Below are 17,143 nucleotides of genomic sequence, written 5' to 3'. Positions count from 1 at the left end.
GAGAAATGTCGGGTAAAATCCGAAGAAATTCAGAAAATAGTAGAGGCTAATTTTTATTTCACTCTTTACCAATAAATGTCAACGCGGAAGCCTTCCTTTGGGTACAAGGTATGTGCTGCATAAGTATGACCATATTGCTGCTGTTCAAAGGGCTGTTTTAAAATACATTTCAAAATTCACCATATGTCTCACTCTTTCCAAGCGGCGGGGCAAAAGAAGACAGAGCGTATGGCAAACAATAAGCGCAAAAAAGTTCATTCGTTCAAAATTTGTAGTAGAAGCACTTGAAATTTACTCCGTAGGTCCCCACGCAGTCTTCATGAGCCCACTACTTACACTCCACGCAATGAACGAATGCAAACAGAACCCAGTGCTGTGTTGCCCGAAAACTCTTAGCAAATCAAGCATCTGCAGTCTTTCTTTGTGCTAATGGTGTCTTTTGTTGAACGATTGCACTTACTTCATTCAATTATTAAAAATGATGTGCTATAGAGACATTTGACTGGGAGATTTTTAAAATTTTTTCTTGCGCCTCTTGAAAGCATTCTTAGAAACGCGAACGAGCCTCGATGCAGAGCGAATGAAGCGAGTCCTGTCCTCAACAGCAGTCAGTGTTTCTTTATGGCCTTTTCCATTCACGAATCTCTATACAACCCTCCTTAACAAGTAGTGTATTGTGTAATTAGTAACAGTAAATATTTCACGTCAGACAGTCTCTAATTTGTCGTGCCATGACCTTCCCACATGTCCAAATTAAAAAAATTCGCTTTGGCACCGTCTTAACGGAAAAGCCAGTAGCACTATCCCATTGCCATACCTGATTACTAGACAGTGTGGCGCTGGACACTACGACGCTGGCACGCTGCAATGTACGAGGCATGCTCCACACTGGCACACCTCTTGTCAGCTGAAATCCGGTGTTTTAATTGTTTTTCAAGATTTGGTCAAGCACACATCGTAAGTAAGCCTGCAACACGAGCGTGGCTAATAAATAAAAAAATAATTAGCAGATCCCACATACAGTGGGAATCGATAATATGCGAAGCACAAATGAGAAAAGTTGATATGTCACTCTAAATTTAGCACAACATTATGAGGTGGAAACAAATTATCCCGTACATAACTTCCATGTCATGATTATCATCTGTGGATGTGTCGTTTACCTTCGTCATCTATTACTGTCACGTGATGCCAAAATTAGTATATGTTGAGCTAGCGGAACTGCCGCGAGCATGCTATGACCGTGGCATGTTGTCATGTTCTTACACGACACCCGTGTCAGGACAATAATGTTTGCACCAATCATATAATTTCGTCATCCACTGACGTCAAGTAACACCAAATTTGGTATATGTGGAGCTAGCGAAAAGGCCGAGAGCGCATCATGAAGGGCCCAACATATTCCAATGTAGAATGGATGGATAGATTGCTATACTCTTTAGATCGGGCTGTGGCTAGTGCCATCAAGCCGTAATAATTAGTGAACCAAAAGCTACATTTCTTTTTTTTCTTCTCTAAATAGTGAGGTTGACGACATGTACTTCGCAGTGAAGGGCTCAATTTTCACTCGTGCCTCGACTTTAGCCACTAATAAGATAACACATTCTAGTTATTTCTACCCGCTTAAAGTCTATTGTGCCCTTCCTGTCCCTAAACCCCAGTGCTTTGAAAATCTCTGCGCCATCATCCTGCACTATAGAGTCAAGCCCATTACAGAACATTATCAAGTGTTCGACAGTTTCCTCTTTTTCTCCACACGCATTGCATACCGTGTCTACCCCTTCGTATTGGGCCCAAAATGTCTTGGTTTGCAATACTCCCGTCCTGGCCTTAAACAGTAGAGAACTACCCCAAGTATTAGCGTTGACGTGAGCGCGCGCACTCTGGGCACAGGGACGCTACGTTAGCAAAACGCGAGAACTCTGTAGTCTGACGCCAAGCGCGACCGGCGCGACCAGCGTCCGTCGGCGCAGCACGGTGGCAACCGGCGAGAAGTGCGACATGCTTCATTTTGTGCCGACGACGTTACTTGAACAGCACTGCCTCTGCCTCTCTTCATGGCAGAGGTACGCCGTGTGCGCTCAAACGCGCATGCGTCAAAGCAACGCAGCACGGCGCGTGCCTGCGAGTATATGGCAGGACCGGCACCTGGCGTTACGCAACGAAATGAACACCGGCGAGCACGCGCAGCCTGTCACGTCGAAATTTATTGGCGACTTGACTGTGGCATTTAGTCATGTTCTCACAAGACACACATCTCATGGTTATGTTTGCTCTAGTCACACACCTTCGTCCTCCATTGGCGTCACGTACCAACAAGTTTGGCATATGTGAAACTAGCAAAGTGGACGTGAGCGCATTATCAGTGTGACATGTGGTCCTGTTGTTACATGACACGCATGTCGTGATTATAATGTTTGGATGTGTCATTTACCTATGTCGTCCGTTCGCGTCGCGTAATACCAAATTTGGTAGATGAAAAGTTAGCGAAACAGCCACTGGCGCGTGGTGAGCGTGACATGTGTTCATGTTGTTCATGACACGCATCGCTTGATAATCATGTTAGAACCAGTCACGAACCTTCGTCGTCCGTTCACGTACTGTATACCAAATTTGGTACACGTGACGCTAGTGAAACGGCCGGGAGCACATCATGAGCGTGGCACGTATTCATGTTGTTACATGACACGCATGTCATAATTTTCATGTTAGGTTATGTCGCTTGTGTTTGCCATGCAATCATGCTAAACCATACAAGTTTTGCAACATGCTGAGTGAACCAAACTACCGCAAAAGCTGCAGGACCATGAAATGCAAATAATGACATTTCCTGACATACATATCATAATTTTCATGTTATGACTAGTCAAATATGTTCTTCATAAAGTCATGTTAAGCCATACCAAGTTTGGTATCGATACCATTATTGAAACAGCCAGGAGAGATAAAAGTCGTAGGCGACTAGATAGATAGATAGATCGATAGATAGATAGATAGACAGATAGATAGATAGATAGACAGATAGATAGATAGATAGATAGATAGAGAGATAGCTAGATAGATAGATAGATACGCTCAAAGTTGGCGAAGTTTGCTAAGAAATGCTTCGCATTTAAAAGTCAGTGTGCCGAAGCCGAATCTACCACAACATCGCGTCACACATCCGTCACACGTCAAACGAGCGCTAATGCGTTTTTCCTTCATGTTGAAACTTATTCTGGTACCGCTTAATTTTTTTGTCGCTTAGCAAGGCATAATTTCGTTTTTGCGTGTTCACGGCAACCTATCAGGTGATTGATTGTTAGCTTATTTGTTACAGATTGCCATGTATCATATCTTATATGGCTCGTTTTGCCGCAAATCTCATTAGCGTAGGCGCAGACGTGTTACCGCAATCACAGTGACTCGCTATGCAGTTTTACATACATATGTATAGAACTGCATGCATGTGAACTACTCACTGAACATAGTGAATTTCGTCACCCACTTGGAAGTATTTTCTGTTCTTGCTTACGTTCTGGTTACGACAGCCGTATCAGTTATTTCTAGCCTAAATGAAAATTTGGCTTAGACCTATACTTTGTGTGCCGCGATCGCTATGAAAATCGTGAATATTTAGTTTCGCTGAGTTAAATAACCGTTGAAATGTAGTTTTGATTATAAGTGAGCCATAAGAGGTCATATTTTCACCTTTGACTACACGTATCAGAAGCTAAAAGCATCTAGATTTGGCATTGCAGCACTTAACTGCTGTCGTTGACGTGCGGCTTTGTGCGGTACGAGCCGGAACAACTCACTGCTAGAGTAGGTTGATGTAGATCATGAGACTAATTCTTTCTTAATGTGTTGCTAATTATCAGTTCTATTTACGGGCTGTATGAATTACATTGAGGAAACTCGATCACACTGCAAGGAGGGCGCACATGTGCCAGGGGGCATGGGTGGGCTGAAGCATCTCTCCAGAAACTCTCGCCTCACCCCAGTTTGCCCTCCCCCCGCCCCCAAGAGCAAGCATGGTCAAAACACGACGCATGAGTTATGTGAGTCCCTGCCGAATGGACGAACAGAATTGTCGTTGGTGCCCCCCTCTCCCCTCTAAAAAAAAAGATCTTGGTGCCGACCCTGGCCCACGCGTTCGACTGATGATTGATTGCTTTAGCGTACTCGCACATATCTTGCCTAGCTAAAACTTAAGCTCTACATGTGTAACACATCTATTCGGTAAATCTTACGCTCGACATGTGAAGATTTATTATGAAGTCTTACAGAAAGTGCACCAATGGCACCCAACTTCTTTTATTGTGCCGTTAATGTTCCAGTGTGCGGCAGAAACTGTACAGAATGACCAGCGACTCCGAGCGCGCTTTAAAACACTGGGCCACGCTGTACAGAGTGGCCCAGTGCGTCTCAGCGAGCTCTAGTACTCTGGCATACACTGTACAGCGTTTCCATTGTCGCCCAGTGTGCTGAAACGCCCTGGGAGACACTGGAAACGTAGATTTTTTTTGGATCGCGTGCTGCCAAAGACACCAAATTTTGGTGGTATGTAGCTATTAGTATAAAGTAACAAAATATATACGCAAATTGTTGTATTGATGTTGGAGTAGCTTCATGCAAGTGCCCGAAAATTTGGCTCAGGAGAATCTTGCCCCTTTAACACGCTGACATCTGCCACGTAAATTTCCGTACGTGAATGCTCTTAGCACTGATGAACTTCTACACATAAAAAGGCAGACATTTATGACCATTAATAATGAAATACAAAAACAAAGAAAAAGTACCTATAGTATCACGTACAGAGGTTGGCAAAGTTGAAATGCCGCGTTGTGCCCTCTGTCTCTTATTGCACCACCCTACACTACTGAACATAGAAGATATTACAAAGGCAAAATAGAGCTTTCTAAGAATTTTTGGTTGGTTTCAAAAATGATCGTGAAGTCAATTACCGTGAAAGAAGTAACTCAGCATTCCTAATGTCCAAAGATTGTGGTTTTTGCCGAGGTTTCTTTGACGTTTGTGCAATGTAACTCTCTGTCAACACGGCCAGGCTCACAGCACTGATGAACGCAACAGCTCGCTTGATTTGGACAACAATCTTGCGTGTCTGAGTCCCTTTACAGAGCGGTGTAAGAAGACAGACCAGGGCCACCATTCAACAAGTTTTTTGTGAATGCAGTTACGTGGTGGCCAACTACCTGGCCTGGCGAGTGGTGGAGCTGATGGGTCCACTCACGGTAGAGCGCATGCGCCGGTGCAGATTTCGCTTCGACCGCTACCGGTACTCGCTGGTGGACTTACCTCCGCTGTCACGTGAATGCTACGAGCACACTGCACGCTACATGATGTTTGCCGTCGCCAAAATTCTCTACGATCAGGTTCAAGAGAAAACGATCGAGCGCCACAAAAAGGTAAGAACCCAGGCCAAACATACGTGTCTATATTGTTATTTTCGGGGCGAAGCTCCTTAAAGCGGCACCCGTTCGTCCCTCGTCGTAGTACGTAACATGTCTTACGCTTTGACCTGCAAGGTGCTGCCGGTGGTAGATTTGTTCTGTGCGTTGTTGAACAATAAAAATTCGCAGCGTGTGCGTTTCCTGAAAGCTGTATTCTCCTGTCTCTCATTCGAAATTACCAGCCGTTGCCATGTACAATGAGCCCGATTTGTCAAGAATGGGTTGCTAGGTTATACTCGCTGGGCGTAACCTCCTTCGTTTTAGAAAGGTTTAGCGAGCGTTGAACCGCAGTGCCATAAATACAGTAAACTACTATATACCATGAACTCGAGGTGGTTAAAGGTGGGAAGTAGACACGAAGCGCAAGTCGTAAGAAAGTGTGCGTGTGCCACCTCTAGGTTAGTCTTTGGAATGTCCGCTGGATGGCGGTGCATCTATATGCTGAATATATAATGAAAATTGCGAGATGGTGGTACTTGGTGTTGACTAGATGTACGAATGGACACACAGACAGATGCATGAACGGACGCATGGATGGCTGCACAGACGGATGGACGCATGGACGCACGCAGGGGAGGATGCTTGAACGAACTCAGGGACGGACGCACGGATGTATGTGCGGAAGCACGAACAGACGCACGCACAGACGGGCGGATGAACGCGCGGACGGTAACACAGACAAACGAATGGACGGACGGAAGCAAGAACGCATTGATGGGCGGATGCTTCGCCCCACTCTCCATCATTCACCCCGTGGATATGCTGCCATTTTTTTATCGTATGTAGTCAGCTATTTCTCTGTCCGTTTTTATTAAAATTGTGTATTTATGCTGAAGGGGAGCTAATTTACAACTTAAACTACAATGCACAAATAATTACCAAGACGTTCTTAATCAAGTTCTTCAATTTTCACTTGATTGCCATATTTTCTAATAGAACGTTTTATTTTCAGTGACGTTTTATGACTTACCGAATGTTAGAAAATTAGTATTGTTACACTTTTTTAAAGGTGCCAGGATTACCTATCAAGCTCGACGAAGAAACACATGGCACTCGGAGCACAAGAAGGGCGGCATCTCTTACGTGAGACCCGAACAACACGGTAAAGGCAGTCACAAAACATTAGTAACATCACAACAGAAAGAACAATGGCAAGCATTCTGCAATACGCAATTATATTTTATTACGCGTGTTGTGTCTGTTTCTTTCCTAAACTAGAAAAAAGCGCCAGAAGCTCCGCAGGGGCTGCCTCTCAGTTATGTGCTGCAAAAAAAAAAGAAAAAGGCATATATTGTAGCTTTCTTGCGCAGAGCTCGAGTCAGATAAACACCACACGGAAAGGTTAGGTTATCCGCTTCCACAAGGCAGATGACCTTGCGCTTTTCAAGACCCACGACAGTCGTTCATTTCAAGTCGTCAGTGCCTAGTCAGAGGTAGTTTTGATCTGTCCAAACAGAGCCGTCACAGCTAGTACGTGGTGGTACGACCAGTTCGCATATTACGCTCATATTTCTGTGAAGGACATCTTTGCGCACGTGCTATGTTTGTTAGTTCTACAAAGTGAGCAAGCCATGAACTGCCATGCATTACAACTTCACCTCTTTGAACAACTGCATGCCCTTCAACTATTATTAGAAAGCGAAATATTCTTTCTTCATTCAGTCGCGAATATGTCGTTTCAGCAGAAGTAAAATATTTTGGCCATGACTTGTAGTTGGTGCGCGAAAATTCACTGAAGCGTTATCTTTATGGTACGGTTGTTAAAATATTGGGTAGTCCATAAGAAAAAAAATTGTCGTACGGGTCGTGGGAACTGGAAACTGCGCAACATTCCGCATTATTTCAACACGAAGGTTTGCTATGCCGGGTTCTCAAGATTTCAGTGACGTATGTGCGTCCCAGAAATGACGCCGAAAAAGTACGCATGATCAGGAAGCTTATAAAAACTTATTTTCATGGGACTCAAACCCAGGACTTATAGGTCCACGATAACAGCGGTCAGGCACGCTACTCACTGGGCTACGGCCACGAGCTCCGGGAGCTTTAAAAACATGACTTTTATAACCATAACTGTCATTTTGCAGTGCCCTTGGTACAGTGAAGTAATGCATTATGATCGCGACAAACTATGAACAGGGTCTTCGAAGGGCAACTTGTCATCATGTCCTACTTTCATGACAAACTGGTCACATCAAAAACCTTGAAAAGCGCGAGGAGGAGCCAAGGAATGTGCTCGCAATAGCAGGTTCCAACAAACTAAAGTTCGACCGGGCTGGGTGTGACAGCAATTACGTACTTGGGTCCCGATCTCCAAATCAAAGAATCAATTGAAGTGAAAGTCATAGCATTGTCATCTAAAAAGCAAGAGCTGCAAAGAAGTTTGGGAATGGCAACTTGCTCGACTAAATTTATTCCCAAGTTCCCAGAATTGACGGCACCTCTCCGTCAGTCAGTCAAGGAACTTTGGTCCTGAGAAGACGAAAATGCCCCCGTCAGGAGGTATAGTCTGGGGTCCCCGCCCACGATTTCACTGGGAGGTTAAAGCTCTCGGCGACTTCGCAGGCTCTCTGGACAGCCTTTAGCTGCTGGTCTTTTGTGGAGCTGGTGATAAGCTGGAGCCAGTCTTCTTCAGTGAAGGGAGACCCTGAGCCGCCGTGCGAGTCGTGACACTGCCACAGCATGTGCTGGAGGATGCACCTCAGATGACCACAGCGCGGACAGCGTGGGTCTATTCCGTCTACAAATTTTGACCAAATAAATGGACATGGATGCGTGTTCGTTTGTAACATTCGCAGGGTGATTGCCTGTGGTCTGTTTAGATGTGGGTGTGAAAGCGGAAACTTCCTACACCCTAGCTAATAGTGCTTACAGACCTCATTGATAATTGAAACAGGGTTCCTTTGCCACTGCCCTCCCTCAGCCATCCAGTGCCCATTTCCGGCGCGGTGTGCGAGACCTCGCGCCTGGAAGTGTGCAAGTTCGTTGGCGTTTGCGATGGTTTCGTGAGCATCACTGCCCACATGACCGGGGAACCAAATTATGTGCTTTTTGCCTGTCTAAGATGCAGCGGAGAGAACAAGCGCGGCTTCTTTGCACACCAAGCCTTTCATAACTGCTCTAGTGGTGGCTCGCGAGTCCGTGTAAATAGTAGAACGGTTCGTTGCGGCAATGGCGATGGCCCCTGCCACCTGCTCGGCTTTGTCGGCATCCAAAGTTTTGAGCGTAAGTGATGTCAGTGACTCTACCCGTAACGACGTAGCTGCTGAAACAAAGTAATTGGAAGCGGCGTATTGCACTGCGTCAACGAAGGCGGCATTGTCCTCAATCGTAGCCGCTGTTCGAAGAAGGGCTCTGGCCCTTGCTTTGCGTCTGCCGCAGTTGTATTGGGGGTGCTTGTTTCTAGGTACCTGAGATACTATATGCATTTCCCTGACTTTGATGGGGAGCGCGCACTCCCTCTGTCTGGCAATGAGAGACCGTATACCAATATGTGCTTGTAACTCTCTGACAGCCTCCGTGGAAGCCAGTCTTGCAACTTGGGTGACCTGTTTTCTACTCTTTCGCTGAAGGTGTTGTGGACACCAAGCGCCAATAGATGTTCTGTACTGGTGCTCTGTGGGAGACCCAGTACCTATTTTATGTTCTTGCGAATTATTGATTCTAATCCGGCTTCATCCCTCCTGCTCCACTTGTGGGCCTAGGCGATGTCGTTGATGTGGCTCATTAGGAAGGCGTGAAAGAGTCTACGAAGGTTCTCCTCGGATAACCCCCCTCGTTTGTTGGCCACCCTCATGATTTTGTCTTGGAACCGGCTTTGGCTGCGATGCGTTCTAACGTTTAGGCATTACTGCCTTCCTCCTCCAGGAACATACCGAGGAATCTAACTTTCATTACGATCGAAATAACAGAGCCGTTCTTTGTGGTGATCAAGATATCGGGGAAGCGTCTTTTCATTGCACTGATTGTTGGCCGGTAAAGGAGCAGTTACGATTTATTAGCCGACCATCAGAGTCCTACTTTGTGGAGAAAATCTTTGACAACCCTTATCGCTGTTTGTAATCGCTCTTTAGTTTGCCCAGCACTACCTCTCTCGCACCAGACGGTGATGTCGTCAGCGTAGAAGGCGTGACCGAGACTTTCAATCTCGGCCAGCCTGTGGGAAAGTGCTCTCAGCGATAAGTTAAATAGAAATCAGGATAGCACTGCCCCTTGTTGAGTGCCTCTTGGTCCAAGATCAAACGTCTTCGAGTCGGTAGATCCTAGGCGAATGGTGGCTTTTCTATTCTTAAGAAATGAGCTGATGTAATTGTAAAATTGTTTTCCCAGACCCGCTTCTTTAATGTAATGAAGTAGGTGAGAGTGTTGGACCTTGTCGAAGGCCTTTTCCAAGTCGAGTGCCAGAACAGCTCTGTTGTCCCTGGAGACCCTGCCAATGATCTTGTGTGTTAAAAGCAACATTACATCCTTCGTTGACATGGATGGCCTGAATCGAATTAGATTAAATGGAAAGGGATTCCTTTCCTCAGCAAATTTAGTGGCCCGCTTGATGATAACGTGCTCGGCGGCCTTCCGTACACATGAAGTGAGAGATGTCGGCCGGAGCGAGCCAAGCTCCAGGGGTTTCCCCGGCTTCAGAATGAGGATGACGGTCGCGTCGCGCCACTCTATAGAAACCTCGCCGGCCTCCTACACCCCGTAGATTTTATTCGTTAGAAGCTCGATATCCTCGTCAGGTAAATTTTTTAAGAGTTTCTTACTGTTCCCATGGGGAACCAGAGCTGATCTGCCGTTGAGCTCATAGAGAACCTCTCGTACCTCTGCGCACGTGAAGGGGGAACCAAGAGGGTCCGTTCCGTTCTCTAGCAAAACAGGAGTGCAGTCATTGTGTGAGACGGGTTCTGTGCGAAGATATCTCGAGGAGAGCTCGTCGATAATTTGTGTCTCTGTCAGACCAGAGTTGTTTAGGTTGTGGATAAGTCTGTCAATTGTAAGCTGCTGATTGGTTTGGATTGTTTATCTCCCAGTAGATGTTTGAAGAGATTCCACTTCGCACCACTCCTCATTTGCCCGTCGACTGCATTGCATACTTCCTCCCATTGCTGTGGAACTAGCGCTTCACTATGCTCATCGATCTTCCTATTAAGTTCAGCAATTTTTTTGCGTTGGCGTCGGTTTAGTTTCTGCACTTTTCATTGAGCCTGCAGCGCGTTTTCAGCTTCCAGAAGGTCGGCTAATCGACTGTTCATGCGCTCTATCTCTCTTTCTGTCATCACTTTTTTTGAGGAAGCAGCAACGTCTTCTTTGAGGCGAGTGATTATCTTGTTTAACGAGTTGTATTTATTCTCGTCATGCTCTTTGATAGCTCCAGAAAGGTCCCAGTCTGTGACGTGAAATTTTCTGAGCGGTGGTGACAAGATTCTTGTCGCGAGGCCAGTAATGTAGTGATCACTACTAAGATTCTCTTGTAAGTTAGTTCATATGGGTTCCTTTGCATTCCTAACCAAGTTCAAATCTGAACTGATATCCCCGCTGACCCAATTGCCTGTTCTGGTGGGGTATTGTGGATGGGTGACCAATGTGAGACCACAAGCTATGATCTGTGCTGCGAGGGCTTTGCCTTTTGCGGGATCCTTGATTTAGCCCAATAATTGATTATGTGCGTTGAAGTCCCCTGCTATGATGAGCGTTCGATCACCTCCAATTTTACACGCTTTGTGGAAAAGAGCATGAAACGTCTCTTTTCTGTCGGCTGGTGAGCTCTAAACGTTTAAAATGAAAACGTATTGCTTAGCTTCAGCGTTCGGGATGAGATCGATCATGATGTGCTCAATTTTTAAGTACGGCCTAACGCCATGACGTAAATAGGCGAGATGCTTTGAGACGAGTGTCACTACACCCCTCTTGCCCTCTTTGAAGTACGTTTTTGCAGGATAGTGACGAAGAGCGATGACATCGGTGAGCGTTTCCTGAAGGAGGATTACTGATGGCCTTTCGGTAGCAAAGTTGAGAAAGTGTTGCAGTACTGCCTTCCTTTTGTGGAAGCAGACGCAATTTCATTGCCAGATTTCTAGATTGCTTGCGTTAGCCATTTTACTGAGTCGAAGGGGTTGTACCAAGCAGTGCGTGCTGCCTGTATAATTCTAAATTTTGAAGCCTTGCGGTGTGCTCGGTCAGTTGGAGCCTGATTGATGTAACTTCCGCAATAATAATAAAATATTTCAGCAATAACTTGAGAGACAGGTAATTCCTTAGCTTTTCAAGCAGTGTTTGGATGCTTGAGACGTTAAGCGCCTCCTAGTCCATGGGCTCAGGGTCTGCCCTGTGTTTCGCGCCTCTGTTGACGGACGCTGTGGCTGCGGTAGTTTGATCGCTAGACGCGCGCTCTCGCTGCTGCATTTCTTGCAAGATTGACTTATTATCAGATAATTCCTGTCAAAGAGACGCAATGTCGTGCTCTAGCGATTGTACTTTGTCTCGCGTTTGCTGTGACAATGTTCTGGTTATGTGGGAGCATGGGCCTCAGTTGTTCCGGCTACCTTGTCCGCCCAGGTAGGTTGCGAATTCAAGCCTCCCCAGGAACTCCGAGAGCGTTCCGTTGCGGATTCCTTGGAGCAGCCGCAGCTGGTGTCTTGGTAGGAGCGGCGATTTCCCGGTCTCCGGCGATGCTCGTAGCGCTCTTCGTCTTTTGACCGCCTTTCCTTCTTTTTCTACGTCGTCTTCTTACAACGTAGGAAACTTGGTATCTGTTTTTGCAGGTACAGTCACTGGTGAGATGAGCGTCTCCACATAGCGCGCACTTTTGTTGCACGCATTCATGTCCGTTTGCGATGATCGAAGTCCCGCACTTTTCACACACTTTTTCAGTCGGTCTAGGGCAGACATCGTGCCTGTGGCCGATTCAGCCGCAGTTATGGCAAGTGTTGATTTGTCTCTTGTACAGGGTACAGCGTAGCATGTTGGGGCCGCAGTGAATATAGGTGGGCACTTTTATGCCGTTTAACAGTACAATCAGGGTAGGGGTCTTCTTTATGTGCCTGACTCCGAGCACCCTCGGGTTTCTGGGTGTGACAAAAAGGCTTTGCAGCGCAGCTTCGGCCAGATCGGTGTCGATGCCTCTGACCACACCTCTACAGGTATTTCCTGGAGGTGTCATGTAAGCTGAGATAGAGTGCTTTTTATCTGCCGAGAATATTTCCTGCACTTTGCAGTATGCTTTGGCATTTGATTCGGAGGTGTGCTTATAACGAAGATATTCTGCATGGCGTTCGCACACACGATATTATCCTCTGCTGCCGCTCGGGGCAGCCTGGCAGCCAATACGAGTGCGTGCGTGACCTTCAACTGACTGCATGTTCGCATGTCCAGCCCTCCCCCCGGGCGTACGACCACTCGAAAGTGTGATGTGGGCAGGTGCGGTAGCCTGGAGGCTGCGGCAACCTTTCTCAGCTGGCTGGCTTTAGCGGGCCAACGTGGGCTCACGTTTGCCTAGCCGAGTGCGTCTAGTGCTTGAAGCGCGTTTTATCCGCATTCCGCTTTCTGTGGGCGGTAATCCAGCCGTTGGACTCGGCTTCCTCTTTGGAGATTTGCTCTGCTTCTACTATAGCCTCATGAGGCATGGCCTCCTCGAGGGTCAGCCGAACAAGCGGCCGCGCGTTCCGCCTTTCCGCGCTGCGGCGCCCGATGTCGTGTATAAGCACAAATAGGCCTAACCCTCGGTGTCGGAGAAAGGGCCCACAAAACAGGTTCCAGTGGACCTACCATAATTATTGGTGTACCCGGGTGTTCCTCTAACCTTCCCGGAGTCGCTCCAGTAGAAATCTTGGAGAGAAAACACATCGGACTAAGTTGAACAACGTCGGTTGGTGGAGCCGATGCAGACACGTCCACAAGCCACTCCACCACCTAGCGTCTCCAACGCACATCTCCGTGAACTACTAAACACGTATGCGCACTGAAACAGGACGCAGAATGAGTGATATGATTAGCCTTAGGGCTAATCATACCAAAAGTAATTATGGCTACAGTGATTCGCGATTTTGAATATACAAACCAATCTTCGTGTCAACGGACGTCAGCTTCTATGGAATTAGCTAAATGCTGCTACAAGAAGGCACACATGTCCTTTGCGGAACAACGGCTCTCACGACAACGCAGCACCGGGAAGCACCAATTGAAAGATCTTCTTTCTGGCTGTAGCACTCGCATGTGAGCGATTTAACTGCTATAGCCTAGCACGACACACCAGAGAACAGACGCATCAGAAGGCCATTGATTGTTGTACAAATTAAGGACGTGACAAAACTATCACCAACAATCAAGCAACTTTTTTTTCGGCTACAGCAATACAACACCATTATCACTTACGTACCAGGAAAGCGAATGACGGCAGCAGGTACACTTTTTCATGCACCAAACTCTTCGAGCCAGATGCAAACAGTTATTCATTATCAAGGGGTTCTAGTAGACACATTAATGCATAGGCAAGTCCAGCAAGACTTCGAAAAATTGCAGAAATACCGCGCAGGATCCGACAGCAAGTTGAACGGTCTTGCCTACCTCCTTCTTCGCATTCAACCATGCCTATTGCTCCTTATGGCTGCTTAGGAAGCGGTTTTACTTAAAACATAAAAGATGGTGTACAAAAGGCAGCGGCTTGTTATGCCTGCGCAGAGCATCTGTCATATATATACGTGCTGCCATATATATACGTCATCTTCGAACTAAAAAAAATGGCAGCATATCCACGGAGTGAATGATGGAGAGTGAGGCGAAGCATTCGTCCGTCTATGCGTCCGTCTGTGTGACCGTCCATGCGTCTGTTCATGCGCCCGTCCCTGCGTTCGTTCATGCATCCGCACCTGCGTCCGTTCATGCGTCCATCCATGCATCTGTCTGTGTGTCCGTTCGTCCATCTATTCAACACTCAAAGTCCCACCATCTCGCATCTTTTTATTATATATTCCCCATATAGAAGCATCGCTATTCAGTGGACATTCCAAGGACTAAACGAGAGGTGGCACATGCGCACTTTGTTACGGCTTGCGCTTCGGGTCTACTTCCCACCTTCAACCACCATGAGTTCATGGTATATACTAGTTCACTGTATTCATGGCACTGCGGCCCAATGCTCGCTAAACCTTTCTAAAACCAAGGAGGTTACGCCCAGCTAGTATAACGTAGCAACCTTTTCCTGTCAGATAGTGTTCAACGTACATGCCAGTGGCTGCTAATGTGAAATCAGAGACAGGAGGATTCAGCTTTTAATTTCTTACGGCTTGCGCTTCGTATCTGCTTCCCCCCTTTAACCGCCTCGGATTCCTTCATGGTAATACTAGTTCATTGTATTCATGGCCCTGCGGCTCAACGCTCGCTAAACCTTTCTAAAACTAAGGAGGTTACACCTAGCGAGTATAATGTAGCAACCCTTTCTTGTCCGATAGTGCTCAATGTACATGCCAATGGCTGCTAATGGGGATCGCAGCGTGTGCGTTGACTAAAAGCCGAACGCTCCTGTCTCTCAATCCCCATTAGCAGCCATTGGCATGTACATTGAGCAGTATTTTTATTGTTAAACAACGCACAGAAAAAATCTCTCACCGGCACCACCTTGGAGGTCAAATGTTATACCTATTTCGGGTATGTGCCACTGGTAATTACGTACTACGAGGGATGCACAAGCCACGCCATAAGGAGCTTCGCCTCTAAAAGCTAATACTTGAACGTGACAAAAATATATTGTAGGTCACACGAAGAATGTCAGGCAGATAAAAACGTGCCCTGATGTATCGCGCACGAATCAAGCACGTAACGTACTCACACACTTTAAGCGAAATTTTCCGAGATGGAAGTTTCTCCAGCATATGAGCCCCCAAAATTCCCCTACTCCAATTATGTACTCTTTAGTACAGAGTGAACTCGGCACAAGTCGTCGTAAAACGCCCCTGCATAATGACAGCGTTTATGAACGACATAACTTTGTTAAACTCCCCAGGAAGTTTCAGGTCACGTGGTTACAAACTCTCTACAGAATTTTTAAAAAGCCTTTTTGGTCAGAACGTGCGTGCGTGTTTGTGCATCTGATCGCATGTTGATATAAACCACCAGTGCTTTCTGTGGCTAACCTTGTGAGCATCGGTCGACAGGCAACGAAATTAGCAGTGCAGCGAATATTTGCAATGACCGGTTGGTGTGAACATTTCAAGATATTTCGCACCGTTGAACCACCCCAGACATCGGTCCGATTTCTCAACAAAACGCAGCAAAATCCGTGCTTCAAAGGGCCGAGCTACAAAACATTTCGAAGAATAATTTATTGGTAACAAACGTGAGCTATTACGATCGTCAGCGATTGCTCCGGGAGTTTCATCGTATAAAACGTCGAAGTGGTTGGAAGTAGACTTCGCTTTTTCACGTCAGACTGGTGGGCAACCGGTGTGACAGTTGCGCCGGCGACGCACTCACCCCGTCTTTGCCGATGGTGGCTTCTTGGAGTGTCACCGGTATTTCACCGGCTGCAACGTCTAAGCGGTGAGAAGGCCTCCATATGCCGTGGGTATCAAGCCGGCGTCGTAGCGAGCTCGCACTGCATGCCGGTCACCGTGTCGAGTGAGCTAACACCGGCCACCGGCGAGAAAAGAATTGTTGCACAAAAAATAAAGGCTGATTTTATCAATAACATTCTTCTGTGCCTTGCGACTGCCGCTGTCAAATGACTAATACGAAAGCGAGCGCTGAACGAGGCGGGGTGCAATCGTCAGCGTTTGCTCCTGGAGTTTCACCGTGTATAACTTTGAAGTGGTCCGAAGTAGGCTTCGCTCGACCACGACAGGCTGGCCGGCAATCGGTGTAAGAGTTGCGCCGGCGACGCGCTCAGCCCGTCTCAGCCGATGGTGGCTTTTCGCAGTGTCATCGGTATTTCAGCAGCTGCAATATGTAAACATTAAGGAGGCTTTTCTATGCCGTCGATATCAAGCCGGTATTATAGCGAGCTCACACTGCGCGCCGGCAGCCATGGCGAGCTCGGCGAGGTAGCCCTGACCACCGGCGAAGCAAACAATGTGTTTTACAAAAAATAAAGGCTGCTTGAATGAATAACAGTCTTCTGCGCCTTGCGACCACAGCTGTCAAGTGACTAACGTGATGGCGAGTGCCGAACGAGGCGGAGACGCACAAAAACGGCGTACGGCAAGCATATCCATGCAATGCATGCAAGCAATAGGAACCGCGACTGCGAACCCTGTTGTTCGTTTATATTCATCGCTCTATAGCCTAAACTGCGTGGATAGTGAACACTTATTTTGGGCATGGGAAAAATCACGAGACAAAAAACTCCACATGAGCAAGCATTTTGTGATCACCAGCTGTCATTCATCGAATCACCGTGCCGTGCTCGTGAATGAGGCTGAGTTGTTTGTATTAGTCAAAGGGGACATTCGTGTGCCTTTCACACAGGCCGTCGTGCTGCAGTTTGCTTGATCAGAATAGCGGTCATGCATATCAGATGATGGGCTCCTTTTAAGATCTTGCTCACATTCACAAAACAAATTACTGAGCCTACTCTACAGATTTGCCATTCGGTCTTCAATAAATCAGTAACCACTACAATTAAGGAAAGCACTGGTTTGCATTAATGGTACAGTTACCCGCGCTTCTCTTGAGAACGTGCGAAAAATTTGTTTTCCAACTTGTTG

Source organism: Rhipicephalus microplus, chromosome 5 (assembly GCF_043290135.1).
Source record: "Rhipicephalus microplus isolate Deutch F79 chromosome 5, USDA_Rmic, whole genome shotgun sequence".
In the NCBI taxonomy this organism is placed as follows: Eukaryota; Metazoa; Arthropoda; class Arachnida; order Ixodida; family Ixodidae; genus Rhipicephalus; species Rhipicephalus microplus.
Note: the sequence above shows the minus strand (reverse complement) of the source record.